This window comes from Rhinopithecus roxellana, chromosome 9 (assembly GCF_007565055.1).
Source record: "Rhinopithecus roxellana isolate Shanxi Qingling chromosome 9, ASM756505v1, whole genome shotgun sequence".
NCBI classification, from domain to species: Eukaryota; Metazoa; Chordata; class Mammalia; order Primates; family Cercopithecidae; genus Rhinopithecus; species Rhinopithecus roxellana.
The window spans coordinates 62,611,058-62,628,453 of NC_044557.1; the positions used below are offsets into that span (position 1 = coordinate 62,611,058).

General features: G+C 39.0%; 1 protein-coding gene across 1 annotated transcript in view; it reads right to left on the reverse strand.

The window, feature by feature from the left end:
- STK3 (serine/threonine kinase 3) overlaps positions 1-17,396 on the reverse strand; it is a 352,058-nt gene that overhangs the window by 272,933 nt on the left and 61,729 nt on the right. The gene's annotated exons all lie outside the window — the stretch shown is intronic.

The following is a 17,396-nucleotide window of genomic DNA, read 5'->3' on the forward strand; positions in this document are numbered from 1 at the left end:
GAGAAATCTTACCTATCTCAAAGAGGCAGAATACCAAATTCAAAAAATACATAGAGATAGGAAATACAAGACAGCAGAAACTAGAACACAACTTTAACGCTACAAGAGCTCAAATGAGGAAATAACATTGGAATCATCCAAAGAGAACTTTGTGGAAGGGAGTGGGATTTGAATGAGATTTTGAAAGAAAAGTTTAAACTCCAAAATGTAGACGGAGAAGAGGGATAAGAAAATTCTAGAAAAGAGAAAGGCCATGAACAAAGGTACACAAATAGAAAGAAAAAAACCAAGTATGGCATGTAAGAGCACAACTTGTTCAAATAAATACTTCTATGTAGTAGTAGCTACAATCAAAAACAGTAGCTATTTTGCTGGGCACCAATGTAAGAAAAATAAGACAGAAAAACAAATAAGGAAAAAAAAATAAATTGAAAGTATGATAAAAGAACATGTAGAGACTACCAATTGTGGAGGTTAAGAGAAGACTGTCGGGGAAGACTTCTCAGTACAGCCTTTAAAATTTTAGCTATGCTCTGTCATTGAGGCAGCAATAAATAGCCTACCATCCAAAAAAGAGAAAAAAACACTCAGGACCAGACAGACTCAGGGCTGAATTCTAGCAGATATACAAAGAAGAGCTGGTACCATTCCTGCTGAAACTATTTCAAAAAATTGAGAAGGAAATGCTCCCTAACTCATTCTATGAAGCCAGCATCACTCTGATACCAAAACCTGACCGAGATACAACAAAAAAAGAAAATGTTAGGCCAATATCCTTGATGAACACTGATGCAAAAGTCATCAACAAAACATTAGCAAACCAAATCTAGTGGCACATAAAAAACCCAACCCACCACAATCAAGTAGGCTTTCCCTTTGGGATGCAAGGTTGGTTCAACATATACAAATCAATAAATTTGACTCATCACATAAACAGAACTAAAGACAGAAACTACGTGATTATCTCAATAGATACAGAAAAGGCTTTCAATAAAATTAGACGTCCATTCACATTAAAAACTCTCAACAAACTAGGTATTGAAGAAACATACCTCAAAATAGTAAGAGCCATATATGAAAAACCCACAGCCAACTATCATACTGAATGGGCATAAGCTGCAAGCATTCCCCTTGAAAAGCGGCATTAAGACAAGGATGCACTCTCTCACCATTCCTATTTAACATAATATTGGAAGTCCCAGCAAGGGCAATCAGGCAAGAGAAAGAAAGAAAGGTCATCCAAATAGGAAGAGAGGAAGTCAAACTATCCCTGTTTGCAGATGACAAGATCCTATATTTAGAAAACTCCATAGCCTCAGCCCAAAAGCTTCTTAAGCTGATAAACAACTTCAGCAAAGTCTCAGGATACAAAAGTAATGTGCAAAAATCACTAGCATTCCTATACACCAACAACAGTCAAGCTGAGAGCCAAATCGGGAACTAACTCCCATTCACAACTGCCACAAAAAGAATAAACTACATAGGAAGACAGCAAACTAGGGAGATGAAAGGTCTCCACAAGGAGAACTATGAAACACTGCTCAAAGAAATCAGAGATGACATAAAGAAATGTGAAAACATTCCATGCTCAGGGATAGAAATAATCAGTATCATTAAAAAGAGGCTGGGCACGGTCGCTCACGCCTGTAAACCCAGCACTTTGAAAGGATCACTTGAGGTCAGGAGTTTGAGATCAGCCTGGCCAACATGGTGAAACTCCCATCTCTACTAAAAATACAAAAATTAGCTGGGCATGGTGGCACGTGCCTGTAATGCCAGTTACTCGGGAGCGTGAGACAGGAGAATCACTTGAACTCGGAAGGCGGAGGTTGCAGTGAGCTGAGATTATGCCACTGCTCTCCAGCCTGGGCAACAGAGCAAGACTCCATCTCAAAAAATAATAATAATTAAAAAAAAACAAAATATATATGTGCGTGTATACATGTATACACACACACACACATCATTAAAATGGTCATACTGCTCAAAGCAACTTATAGATTCAATGCCATTCTTATTAAAACTACTATTTGAGATTCAGCACAGAACTAGAAAAAATTATTTTGAAATTCATATGGAACCAAAAAAGAGCCTGAATAGCCTAAGCAAAAAGAACAAATCTGGAAGCATCACGCTACCCGACTTCAAAATATACTACAGGGCTACAGTAACCACAGCAGCATGGTTATGATACAAAAAAAGACACACAGACAAATGAAACAGAATAAAGAACCCAGAAATAAGACCACACAACTACAACTATATGATCTTTGACAAACCTGACAATAACAGGCAATGGATAAAGGATTCCCCATTCAATAAATGGTGCTGGGATAACTGGCTAGCCATATGCAGAAGATTTGAAACTGGACCCCTCCCTTATATCATGTACAAAAATTTAACTCAAGATGGATTAAAGGCCTAAATGTAAAACCCAAAAATATAAAAACCCTGGAAGACAATCTAGGCAATACCATTCAGGACATGGGCAAAGATTTTATGACAAAGACACCAAAAGCAATCACAACAAAAGCAAAAATTGGCAAATGGGATCTAATAAAATCAAAGAGCTAATGTACAGCAAAGAAACTAGCAAGAGAGTAAACAGACAACTTACAGAATGAGAGAAAATTTTTGAACAAACTATGCATCCAATAAAGGTCTAATATCCAGCAGCTATAAGGAACTTAAACAGATCCACAAGAAAAAAAAAAAAACAACCCTATTAAAAAGTGGGCAAAGGACATGAACAGATACTTTTCAAAAGAAGACCTACATGTGGCCAACAAGTATATGAAAAAAAGTTCAACATCACTGATCATTAGAGAAATGCAAATCAAAACCACAATGAGATACCATGTTACACCAGTCAGAATGACTATTATTAAAATGTGAAAAAAAAAAAAAAAAAAAAAAAAAAACAGATGCTGGCAAGGTTGTGGAGAAAAAGGAATGCTTACATACTGTTGGTGGGAGTGTAAATCAGTTCAACCATTGTGGAAGATAGTGTGGCAATTCCTCAAAGATCTAGAGACAGAAATATCATTCAACCTAGCAATCCCATTACTGGATATATACCCAAAGGAATATAAATTTTTCTATTATAAAGACACATGCATGCTTATGTTCATTGTAACTAGCACTCTTCACAATAGCAAAGACACGGCATCAACCTAAATGCCTATCAATGATAGACTGTATAATGAAAATGTGGTACATATATACCATGGAATACTATGCAGCCACAAAAAAGAACAAAGTCATGTCCTTTGCAGAGACATGGACGGAGCTGGAGGCCATTGTCCTTAGCAAATTAACACAGGAACAGAAAACCGAATGCTGCATGTTCTCACTTATAACTGGGAGCTAAATGAGGAGAACACATGGACACACAGAGTGAACAACACACACTGGGGCCTATCAGAAGGTGGAGGGTGGAAGGAGGGAGAGGATCAGGAAAAATAACTAATGGGTACTAGGCTTAATACCTGGGTGATAAAATAATCTGTACAACAAACCCCCATGACACAAGTTTACCCATGTAACAAAGCTGCACATGTACCCCTGAACTTAAAATAAAAGTTAAAAATAAATAAATAACAAAAATATCAATCATCTAAAAAATAAAGTTAAAATTTTTCCATTATAATTAAATTTTGTATTAAAAACAAAGCCAATAAATACAAAAAAAAAATTAACTATGTCTTGAAGTCAAAGGTAGAACAGAGTGGTTGGAGCTAAAAGGCCTGAATTCAAAACTGTTTTATCCCCACTGCTACTCCATTACCTCTTACACAGACTTGCTCCCCACCGGTCTCCTTGTCTTAGTTTTCTCCCCCGTTCTAATCTATGATACATACAGTTGACAAGGTACCTTACTTTAAAACAAAAGTAAAATAAGCTGATCATACTGTTCTCCTAGTTAAACAAAAATACCCCAATCATTCTCCATTACCCAAAGGAAAAGGTCTTATCTGCTTCATATCACATACAAGTTATTTCAAAGTCTACCTTGTTACCCATATCTCTGATTACTCTCCATCTCATACCTTAAGTTTCCAGACATACTCAGCTTTGCTAGGTCTTGGGAATTGAAAGTACATATTTGGAGTTCATAATGTTCACTGAACCATTTAAGAAAAGTGCTTGTTTACAAACTAATGAAACTAAATACAGACTTAGAACTGCGACATATGGGAAACGTAAAAAAAAAAAAAAAAAAAAAAAAAAAATTCTTTACATGTACTCCTTTGAGGTACGGAGCCTACGTGGAAACTTTTATAGGGAGTAGTGTTCCTATACCTGGCTGTGCATCAGAGCCACCTGTGACCCAAGCCCATATTCCTTTGAGGTTCTGATTCAGTAGGTTTTTAAAAGCTCTACCGGTGACTCTGATATAGACCCAGAGTTAAGCTTCACTCCACCAGTGAACAGACTGTATATCCTTCAGAAAACAAACAAACAAAACTCTTTCTCTATTTTTTTTTTTTCCTGAGACAGAATCTCACTCTGCCACCTAGGTTGGAGTACAGCGGCACCATCTCGGCTCACAGCAATGTCTGCCTCCTGGGTTCAAGTGATTCTCATGCCTCAACCTCCCAAGTAGCTGGGATTATAGGCCTGTGTCACTATGCCCAGCTAATTATTATAGTTTTGCTAGAGAGGGGGTCTTGCCATGTTGGCCAGGCTCGTCTTGAACTCCTGGCCTCATGTGTTCCGCCTCCCTCGGCCTCCAAAAGTGCTGAGACTACAGGCATGAACGACCATGCCCGGTCAAAAAAAAACTCTTTAAATATGAATTTTCTCATTCAAAATTTTGAAAAGTGTTAAGTAACAATGAATTCAAGATTACATTCACTGAAAAGCACACAAACAAATGTACATTTTTCTTGCCATACACTAATCAGCAATGCTAAGAGTAGAAGTGACAACTCACGAAAATTAGGAATTCTAACCTGGGCAGCTACCTGAAAAAACAGCCCTATCTCTCCATAAGAGTACGTCAAGAGAAAAAGTTGGCAAAAGGTAAAATTCTCTTCAAAAAAATAATTCATGGCCCATCTAATACCCATGTAAGTAGACGGATCCAAGTCCAACACCTCTACAACATAAAACATGGCCTCACTAACTTTAACCCAGTGAAGTATTTAAGCAACTAGAACTAAACAGCCACATGCATTCACTGACCCTCTACTTGGGCCAGGCATTTGACCAGATGTTCAGTATGCACTGGTGAAACACACATCCACAATTTGGTCCCTCACACAGAATACACCAGCATGAATACACAGGAATTAAGGAAGTAAACTCACAAATAAATATGATTACTAACCACGGCAAGAAAAGAAGAAAGGGTGCTATAAGATAAACTGGCTGTGACTTTATTTTGTATTCACTATTTCTGCAAATAAAATTGTTCCTAGTTCATATGCAGGAATGGAATGCATTCGTATTCCATGGTGGCCTCTGAGACTTGGAAGGCACTGGAGTATGTGAAAAACCTTTGAAGGTAGGTAAGTGAGCTTTAACAATAAAATGTCCTTTCTCCATTGAACGGCTGTGAATTACAAAATCCACAGATTGGAAAAGAAGGAAATGCTTAAACTCCAGAGTTCATATGTATACAGTGGCCATCCTCTGATACTTTCTATGTCAGCACCTTTTATACTGTAAAGCACTTATTACACCTTGTAAGGACTTTGTCATTGACTTTTATCTGCCTTCCCTAGAAGAACAGAAGCTCCATAAAGATAGGTACCTATCTGTCTTGCTTTGCATTTTATCCTCAGTAGCTCTCTTCTCATATATACAAACTGAAGGAGCAGGCAGGGAACGGTGGCTCACGCCTGTAATCCCAGCACTCTGGGAGGCTGGGGCAGGCGAATCACGAGGTCAAGAGATCGAGACTATCCTGGCCAACATGGTGAAACCCTGTCTCTACTAAAAATACAAAAAAAAATTAGCTAGGCGTGATGGCGCGGGCCTATAATCCCAGCTACTCAAGAGGCTGAGGCAAGAGAATCGCTTGAACCCGGGAGGCAGAGGTTGCGGAAAGCCAAGATCACACCACTGCACTCCAGCCTGGCCAAAGAGTGAGGCTCCGTCTCAAAAAATATATATAAAGTTAAAATAAATAAATAAATTAATAAATAAAAGAACCAATGAATAAATAAATCACACAAAAAAACTAAGACAGGACCTAATTTAGGACTCTCCAAGGGAATAATATTTAAGCTAAAATGCAAAACTTAATTAGAAGTTAGCCAGATAACTAAGCACCAAGAACTGCCCTGCAAAGGCCCTGAAAGACAGAACAAAGCACGGTCAAATAATTGAACGATTAGCAGGCCTAGGATAAAGTGAGTAAAGGATACAGTAGGACATAGTGGAGGTGCATATGTAAGCAGAAGCCTGACCATGAAGGGCCTCAAAACCAAGGTAAAGAGACTGGGCTATATTTGAAATACAGGAAAAAATCAGTGAAGAATTTTAAGCAGAGGAGTAACAGGATGTAAAGTTTCTGTGGTTGCTGAATGAAAGCTAGATTGTAGGGAAGCAGATGTGAATATAGAGAGACCAATTAAAAAGTAGTGTTAGTCCATGCAGAGATTATATTAAGCATATCTTTTTATTTTCTGTATTCTTGATGCTTTGACATCTGGGACCTTCCTAAAACTGAAGCGACTGCCCCTCTCAGGGTTAGCTAATTTCTAGAGACAGCAAACTAACTCCCATGGAAGGATGTCTTTTATAGGCACACCAACCTATCTAGAGCCCAAACCTCCAACCACCTCTATGGTTACAGTCTAGGGTCAACTTTTCCCCTGCCCAAATTGCCCCAGGGCCAGATACTAGACAACCAGAGAAAGTCCTATGCCCCAGAACCCACTTGAAATACTCAAAGTAGCCAATCCTAAACCTGTTTTACCCTGTCTCACCTGTCCCTTCCCACAGAAACCACATAAAGATTCTTGCCCACTTTTTCCCCCTCACTTTCTCTGCCTCCTAACTGACCCTGGTACTTCCCTGTGGAGCCCTCTGTGACACAGCACTCCTCCTTCTCTTGTGAGCTATATATGTAACAATATATCTTTTCCACAGCAATAGTCTCTTAATCTGTTGGCCTCATGATATGGGAGTAATAATAAAGCATACTTTTTTTGAGACGGAGTCTCACTCTGTCACCCAGGCTGGAGTGCAATGGCGTGATCTCAGCTCACTGCAACCTCTGCCTCCCAGGTTCAAGAGATTCTCGTGCCTCAGCCTCCTGAGTAGCTGGGATTACAGGCACCTGTCACCATGCCCAGATAATTTGTATTTACTAGACACAGGGTTTCACCATGTTGGTCAGGCTGGTCTCGAACTCCTGACCTTGTGATCCACCCGGCTCGGCCTCCCAAAGTGCTGGGATTACAGGCATGAGCCACCACGCCCAGCCCTAAAGCATATATTTTAAAAGAGAGATGTTGGTGGCTTGGATTAAAGTGAGTGTAGTAGAAATAGCAAAGAAAACAAATTCAAGAGATGTTTTCAAGGTACACAGAACACAATGTGATAGTAGTACAGACTGGGAAGCTGGGAAACAATAAACAAGTTTTCTTCTGTTTTATTTACTGTGCCTCCCTACAATTGCATACAGAACCTACAACTTAAGACTGGCAAACTAAAGACTAAATTTTAAAGCTGTCATTTTAAAAAATTAAAAAGTGAGGCCAGGCGTGGTGGCTCACACCTGTAATCCCAGCACTTTGGGACGCCGAGGCGGGCAGATCACAAGATTAGCAGTTCGAGACAGCCTGGCCAACATGGTGAAACTCCGTCTCTACTAGAGATACAAAAAATTAGCCGGGCCTGGTGGCACGCGCCTGTAATCCCAGCTACTCGGGAGGCTGAGGCAGAAGACTCTCTTGAACCCAGGAGGCAGACGTTGCAGTGAGCCAAGGTCGCGCCATTGCACTCCAGCCCGGGCAACAAGGCGAGACTCCATCTCAAAAAAAAAAAAAAGAAAATGTTAAAAGTGTTAACACAGCTACCAATAGGCCAATAGGCTCAGACAGTTCAAGACCTGAGACTTCAAAACTCAAGTCTATTTCCACTAACATAGATATGCATTCAAATTCACATTTATTTAATTTTTTTTTAAAGTAATTCAAACAACAAACATTCACTGAACTATTAGCAGACGCTAGGGAGAAAAACGGAAAAACATTAGACTAGTGACAAAGAATAAAGGGCAGTCCAGGCAATGCAGAACCCCTGAAGGAATTTATGTAAGGAAATAATACAATCAAACTAGCATTTAAATATTATCCTGTGCAGGATTGTCAAGGATCAAACATGATATTGTTCATTCTAGCCAGCAAGTTAACTAACTGCAATTATTTAGATGTTCTAACATCTGTTTTTAAACCATCATGTTGATTATTAAAGGCTAGGGAAGAGGGAGAGAGAGTTTCACTCAAAACACTGTACACTCCAGTGTTATATACAGGCAAATCTATAAGATACTGCAGGTTTGATTCCAGACCACCTCGACAAAGCAAGTATCACAATACAGTGAGTTACACAACTTTTTGTTTTCCAGAAAGAGGCCTTGGACCAGGTAGATTCATAGCTGAATTTTACCAAATGTATAAAGAAGAGCTGGTACCAACCCTACTGAAACTATTCCAAGAAAGCCGAGGAGGAGGGACTCCTCCCTAACTCATTCTACGAGGCCAGCATCATTCTGATACCAAAATGTGGCAGAGACAAAATGAAAAAGAAAACTTCAGACCAATATCTCTGATGAACATAAATGCAAAAATTCTCAATAAAAGACTTGCAGACCAAATGCAGCAGCACATCAAAAAGTTAATCCACCACGATCAAGTAAGCTTTACTGCTGGGATGTAAGGTTGGTTCAATATACACAAATCAATAAATGTCATTTGTCACATAAACAGAGGAGATTTTGCAAAATTCTTGAGGGTCCTAATATTTTTGGAATGGGCAATGAGTACTGGCTTCAACTTAAAGTCATGAGAGGCATTAGCCCCTAACAAGAGAGTCAGCCTGTCCTTTGAAGCTAAGCAGTGACTTCTCACTAGCTAGGAAAGTCCTAGATGGCATCTCCTTCCAATAGAAGGCTGTTCTGTCTACATTGAAAATCTGTTGCTTAATGTAGTCACCTTCATCAATTATCTCAGCTACATCTTCTGGATAACTTGCTGCAGCTTCTATATCAGCACTTGCTGCTTCATCTTGCACTTTTACATTATGGAGACAGCTTCTTTGTCTAAGCCTCATGAACCAACCTCTGCTAGCTTCAAACTTTTGTTGCTTCCTCACGTCTCTCAACCTTCATAGAGTTGAAGAGAGTAAGGGCATTGCTCGAGATTAGGCTTTGGCTTAAGAGAATGCTATAGCTGGTTTGAACTTCTATTCAGACCACTCAAACTGTCTCCATATCAGCAATGAGGCTCTTCCACTTTCTTACCACTCATGTGCTCACTGGAGTAGCACTTTTAATTTCCTTCAATAACTTTTCCTTTGCATTCAAGTTTGGCTAGCTGTTTGGCACAAGAACCCTAGCTTTCAGCTTATCTCGGCTTTCAACCTGTCTTCCTCACTAAGCTAAATCATTTCTAGTTTTTTATTTAAAGTGAGAGTTGTGTGACTCTCCCTTTCACCTGAACCCTTACGAACCATTGTAGAATGACTGATTGGCCTAATTTCAATATTGTGTCTCAAGGAATAGGAAAGCCTGAGGAAAGGAAGGGAGATGGGGCCCATGGCCTAGCAGTGGTACAGTCAGAACACACACAACATTTACTTCACCATCTTACAAAGGTGCAGTTCGTGGCACCTCAAAACAATTACAACAGTAACATCAAAGATCACTGATCACAGATCACCATAACACATATAATAATAATGAAAATGTCTGAAATATGGGCAGAATTACCAAAACATGACACAGACACATGAAGCAAGCACAAGCTATTGGAAAAACGGTGCTGACGGACTTGATTTGTTCAGTACAGTTGCCACAAACCTTCAATTAAAAAAAGAAATTCAGCATCTGCAAAGTGAAGAAGTACAACAGAGTAAGGTATACCTGTATATAAATTTTAAGCAATGCAGAAAGTTTTAATTCAGACATATGCCTAAGAATTTTGACTAAGCCAGTATATGGACTCGCAGGTTGTATCGGAACCCAGCAATTCTATACACAGTCATCCCTCAGTATCCATGGCGAACTGGTTCCAGGAACGCCACAGATACCAAAATCCATGAATGCACAAATTCCTTATATTAAATGGCACAGTATTTGCATATAACTACATACATCCTCCAGTATACTTTAAATCATGTCTAGATTACTTATTACACCTAATACAATGTAAATGCTATGTAAATATTTATTATACTGCATTGGTTTTTTATTTTTTATTTTTATTGCTTTTTTCTTCCCAATATTTCCAATATGCAGTTAGCTGAATCTGCGGATGCAGAATAAGCGGGATACAGAGGGCTAACTGTAGTTTTATTATTTTTGTTATTCTTTTTTTTTTAAGAGACAGGGTATCACTCTGTCACCTAGGTTGGAGTGCAGTGGCACAATCATAGCTCACTGTAGCTTCAAACTCTTGGGCTCAAGTGATCCTTCTACCTCAGCTTCCCAAGCAGCTGCAATTATAAGCATGCACACACCTGAACTAATTTTTTTTTTATTTTTTGTAGAGACAGGGTCTCACTATATTGTCCAGGCTACTCTCAAATTCCTGGCTTCAAGTGATCCTCCTGCTTTGGCCTCCCAAAGCACTGGGATTACAGGCGTGAGCCACTGTGCCTGGTTAGTTTTGTCTCTCTTAAATAGGAGTAAGCGGCTATGCCTTTGAAAATTTCACTGCGTGGAAGAACCAGGAACACACAAAGGAAATTACAGACTACACCAGGAAGCAGAGGTGAAATATGATGCCTTAATAACTAGCATGCCAATCACGCACAGGAAGCAGAGGTGAAATATGATGCCTTAATAACTAGCATGCCAATCATGAGCCACATTCTATGCCTTTCTCTTATGCATCTTCTCTCCATTTCATCCTCCTGTCTCATTAATTTTTCCCTTCCCCTATGTAAACACTTTCAATCCAATAAAATGATGTATCTTGTTCTGGTTTTTTTTTTTTTTTGAGGGGATGGGGGCATCTGGGCTTCCTCTCATCTCATACCTAACGATCACACCCTTTCCATTTCCATCTTCATTTCATAGCTCCCTACACTCTTTATCCTAATGATCCTCCTCTAGTATCACAACTCAAAATAGAAAGAGTATTTTAAAAAATGAGAAAACCCAAAGGGGAAAAATGGAGAAAGGACCACATACTCCTATCTAACTGTACGTTACTTAAACACTACCCATGATACAAATTATATGGACTGAATCATTATGTTGAAGCTTCTTATAAAAATCCAAATGTTCTATTCACAACACCCGAAACATGGAATCAATCTAAGTGTCCATCAACAACATCATATAATTAAAGAAAATGGAATACTTTGAAAATACTGCTTGAAAGGTGACTTTTTTTTTTTTTTTTTTTGAGACAGAGTCTGGCTCTGTCACCCAGGCTGGAGTGCAGTGGCATGATCTCAGCTCATTGTAACCTCTGCCTCCCAGGCTCAAGCAATCCTCCCAACCTCAGCCTCCCAAGTAGCTGGGACTACAGGCACGTGCCACCACACCTGGCGAATTTTTGTATTTTTTTTAGAGATAGAGTTTTGCCATGTTGCTCAGGCTGGTCTCGAACTCCTGAGCTCAAGCAATCTGCCCACCAAGGTCTCCCAAAGAGCAAGGATTACAGGCATGAGCCACCATGTACAATCAAAAGGTGACTTTTTAAATATTAACTTGAATTTCATTCTAACTGAAGAAAACCATATATTGCTAAAGGTATATTTTTTAAAAGTCTTCCTAATGTGAGCATGTGATAATTAAAATACTAAAGAAATGGCTATTTTTAATTACATCATTTTCATCAACATCTTACTACAGTCTTAGTAGTGTTCTATAACTTAGTAGGTAACATAAATAGAGTTTTTACAAAGGTAATATGGATATTCTACGGAAACTGAGCTGTTCCCAGCAAAAGCTGAATCACACAGCAATTTATTTCTTGGCCCACCCAAAACTGAATATACACATGAGCTGATACAAATTGCCAAAGTTCATCACTAACCCTCCAATATGGTGATTTTCAAGCTTTTTATTTTTTTTATGTCAGAAGCCGTGTTCAAATGGAATCTTATCTAGAAACATGAGGAAATAGAACAGGTAAGAATGTAGCATGCTCTGGTAGAAGTCAAGGGGTGCTCAGTGACACCCTGAACAGGCCAGCTGAAAATGCTCTATTCTGCCATAAGAGTTGTCTCTTCTCTTTGCCCAGCAAATCTAACTCATCAATTAGGACTCAGCTTAGCTATGACCTCCCTGGGAAAACTTTCCCTGAACCCCCAAACATAAGGTGTTAGATATCTCTTCCAACCCACATACTTCTCCATATCTATCCCATCCCATCACAGCTCTTACCACACTGTGTATTGAAATAGCCTACCCATTCATCTGTTTCTTCCAGCTCAGTGAAAGTCTCTCTAAGGCCTAAGACCCACTCTTTTTTTTTTTTTTTTTTTGAGATGGAGTCTCACTCTGTCACCCAGACTAGAGTACAATGGTGTAGTCTTGGCTCACTGCAACCTCTGTCTCTCGGGTTCAAGTGATTCTCCTGCCTCAGCCTCCCCAGGAGCTGGGATTACAGGCGCCTGCCACCACGCTAGGCTAATTTTTGTATTTTTAGTAGAGATGGGGTTTCACCATGTTTGCCAGACTGGTCTCGAACTTCTGACCTTGTGATCCACCCGCCTCAGCCTCCCAAAGTGCTGGGATTACATGCATGAGCCACGGCACCCAGCCAAGACCCATTCTTTGTTGTATCTCTTGTGAGAGCAAATCAGGGCTACACTTAGGAGTAGGAAGTACTCAATACATACTAGTTGAACAGGTAAAAAGGGGATAGGTGTGTGCCCTGATTTGTAACAACATTATTTCTCTTTGTTTAAATATGAAAAGTTCCTTCTCTGGCATATAAGCACCAGGAGAGTAGGGACTGTGTCAGTTGTGGTTCCCTTGTGTACATATTACCTGGCACATAGTATTGCTAACCAGTTGTTACCTCTCCTCCTAGGAATGCCTTGAGAGTGCTTCACTTTGAACTGTTGGAATTTTTTTACAGACACTGCTTTCTTCAACACTGGCCCTAGAGTAGGGTAAATGTGGGTTCTTATTGCATCTCAGTCACTAACTAGCAGTGTGATCTTGGGCAATTCACGTAAAAGCTCTAGGTCTCATTTTCTGTATCTGCAAAACTGTTTTTAAATATGCTTTAGCACTAGAAGACTTTTCCTCAAATAAAAATTTCAAAAGAGTCCCATATATAAAAAAGATAAAAGCAATAATGAGGTTCTCATTCTAATCAATTCTTCAGTGAAGAAAATGCCACTAAAAGTACCTTCTTAGATCAGGGTATGATTTGAAAAACACTAAACTAGCTGACCCACAAAAGTTGAGTCTAGCAATAACATTCCATGATTTATCCATTTAATAAATACTTATTAAATGTCTACTTTGTACCTAGTACTGAACTAGGCACTGCACATTCAGCAATAAACAAAGCAGATGGGCTTCCTGAGATATTTATGCCAACATGTAGTATTCAGCCTATTATTAAATATTCACTTAAAAGAACAAAAAAAAGATTAAAACACTACCTCTGATCTTTTTATAGAGTACAGAAAGCAAGACATTTTACCAAATTCACAAATAGCTGAATGTATTAAGAAAATAGCTAAATTTCAGAAATGCATATCTCATTTTTCCTAACCAAAATTTCAGTGTATTATTTGGGAATTTTTCAATTCATACTGTTTTCTTCCAATCATTTTTATGCTAATTTCTTAATAACACATTTACATTAATACTATTTATTGGTAGCTAAAATCTAAGTTTGTCCCTGTCATTTCCTAATTGTTTTTCTTTTTCTTTTTTTTTTTTTTTTGAGAAAGAGTCTCACTCTGTCACCCAGGCTGGAGTTTAGTAGTGTAATCTCGGCTCACTGCAACTTCTGCCTTCCAGGTTAAAGTGATTCTCCTGCCTCAGCCTTCCTAGTAGCTGGAATGACAGGCACCTGCCACCATGTCCAGCTAATTTTTGTATCTTTGTAGAAACGGAGTTTTGTCATGTTGGCCAGGCTGGTTTTGAACTCCTGACCTCAGATGATCCACCCACCTCGGCCTCCCAAAGTGCTAAGATTACAGGTATGAGCCACCATGCCCGGTCCTTATTTATTTTTTACTTGTCCTATCTTTTAGCATTTTAGGATCTTTTAGCCAACTGATTTTTGATCCTTCGCAACTTCATACTTAAAATATGAATTTGACAGTGAAATCTAAAAGGCAGAAACTATTTTTCATCAATATTTGTTTCACCATTTATTTCATTCAACAAATATTTGAGGAGTACCTACTATATGCAAGGCATTCTGCTATAAAGTGATACAAAAGTTCTAGAATTCTATTCACATTTCCTTCCCACTGTATTCTTTACTTTTCTTTCGCTTTAAAAGCTTAAAGTGCATAACAAGAATAAGTACCTGATTTCCCTAGGGTTCCCTCAATCTGTAATGCTCTTCCTCATACTCCTCATACATACCACATTCATTCATTCATTCATTCATCAAAAAGTATACTGCTAGGCACTGAACAGGTGCTAATGAAGAAAAATATATGGTTCCTTTCCTTAAGGAATGATGAGAAGAATAAAGATAGTGATGACATTTCAGAAGGAAAATCCACGAGACTCAGTATCATCAGAAGCATCATAAAAAGGAATAAAGATGATTCTCAGACTTGCTAAAAGACTAAGTACATGATGATGCCTTTGACACACAGGAATTTGAAAGGCTTGCCTGGAATGTTTAAAACTGGTTTTAGAATGTTAAATGTGTAATTCCCTCTGGATAGTCTAGTTGAGTTGCCCAAACAGAAATTACTAAATAGAAGTACTCATTAGTATCTGAGTAACCATTATGTGGCAGGATCCAAGGACACTGAGTAAAATACAATCCCCGAACTCAAGGAACTTAAGACTTAGATGATAGAGAATACAAGTAAACAGACACTTAGAAACTCAGGGAGGTGTAAGCACTAGATGGAACATGAAGGACCAGAGACTCGATTTCTCGAGGCAATGCGGAGCCATGGGTTTTAAACAGAGAATGCTTGATTACATTTGCATTTTAGAAAAAAACGCTCTAGCTTCAAGGAAGATAATGGGTTGGAGGAGGCAAAAATGAAAGACAAAGTGAAAAATTAAGATGCTGTTGCAGAAATCTGAGCAAGATTTGACAGGTTCCAAGACCTACAAAGATTAAGGGAAGAGATATGTAATAGTAATATTTGAGACCCTGACTTTCCTAGACAACACTCAAAGTACAATGCTAATTCCTGAACTATTTTTAACCATAATAACAGAATAATGCTAGCATCAGGCAAGTATAAAGCATACCTGATGGCCGAGCACTATGCTATCTCATCTCCCATTCTATATCAAATTGTGGGAACCACAGTTGAGGAATGTATCTTTTTTTTTCTACAACCACTTGAATTTCACATGCTATGGGAAATATGTAACATAATTTAAATATACAGCATACTCTAAAGAAAAGCAAAATTGAACAGATCCAAGCAGCAAAGTTCCTCTAGGATTATGCAATCACTTCATTAGCCAAGAAGCTTACAATCTATAGATCCTATGTATTGTTATGAGAGAAAGCTTTCCATAAATCTCTAATTACAGGGCCCTGAATTGATAAGGGGAGACAATGTGTCCAGACTACCCTGTGTCACCAGCTCTAAGTCACACATGAGACAATTCTTACAAATAAAACTGAAGCTGAAGGTTTCTGGGAAAGCCCCTTCCCTGCTTCTTCCTTTCTTCCTCCTGCCTGGAATGTAGACATAAAGCTGGGGCTATAGCAGCTCTGTCGTAGCCCTGAGATAATAAGCATGAGGACGAAGTATATGCTAAGGATGACAGAGTACAAGAAAAGAAGTCTGAGACCTGGCTGTTCCTTTGTTGCTGCTGTACCAGCAGACCTTTTGTTAAGGGAGAATAATAAATTCCTCTGTGGTTAAGTAACTTTAGGCTAAACATAGTCATAATTTATACACTCTGAATTCCTTATAGAATAAAGCCTTCGCTACTTAACATTGCATAAGACGTTTCTCACCGTCAGCTCCATTTAACTATCCAACCTCATTTCATTCTGTTCTCTGTCCCATACTTTCCATTCCAATAATTCTAAGTCTTGTCAGATGAGCACACCCCATTGAGCTGTTTTTACCTTTGTACCTGTCATTCCCTTGACTCTCCCTTATCACTCCATTTCTTCACCAAATTAACTCTTCGTCAGCATTCCAGATTTCCTGGCTCTACTGGCTGAGGAAGATGCCCTGCCTTCTTCTTTTCACACTACCCCATGCACCAGTCAGTACAATGAGTGTGCTATATTACAGTTATTTATTTATATATTTGTCTTCCCAACTACACTACTGATCCCTCAAAAAGAAAAAGGTAGCTCAGTTCTTTCGGCATTCTTAGATCCTGGCACAGTACTGGGTCAACTGGGCACGCTTAGTGAATGTTTGCTGAATGAATTAGATTTACATAAAACATGATTTCTTAATTAGTAAAAGTGATTATATAATACAGACTGCTAAATGATCCCTTTAACATCAAAAACTCATTCTCATCCATAAAGTTGTGCTAAAAATGTCCAGGCTGTAGTGCAGTGCTGCAATCATAGCTAACTGTGGCCCTGAACTCCTGGGCTCAAACAATCCTCCCACCTCAGTTTCCCAAGTAGCTGGGACTACAAGTCCAAGCCACCACACCTGGCTAATTTTTTCTCTTTTAGTAGAGAAAGGGTCTCACTATGTTGCTCAGACTGGCTTTGAACTCCTAGGCTCCTTTACCCTCGATGCTCTGGCCTCTCTAAGGGTTGAGATTACAGGTGTGATCTACCACATCCAGTCTCATTTCTGCTTTTAAGCAGAAAAGCTACAAAGAGCTGTAAGTCCTAAAGACACTTGACAAAGCCATCCTCATCTGCCTTAGAGGATTAATCTCACTTACAGTGGGAAGTCAGAAATGAAAACTAGGCTGGATGTGGTGGCTCACGTCTGTAATCCCAGCACTTGTAGACCAAGGCAGGTGGATCACGTGAGGTCAGGAGTTTGAGACCAGACTGACCAACATGGAGAAACCCATCTCTACTAAAAATACAAAATTAGCTGGG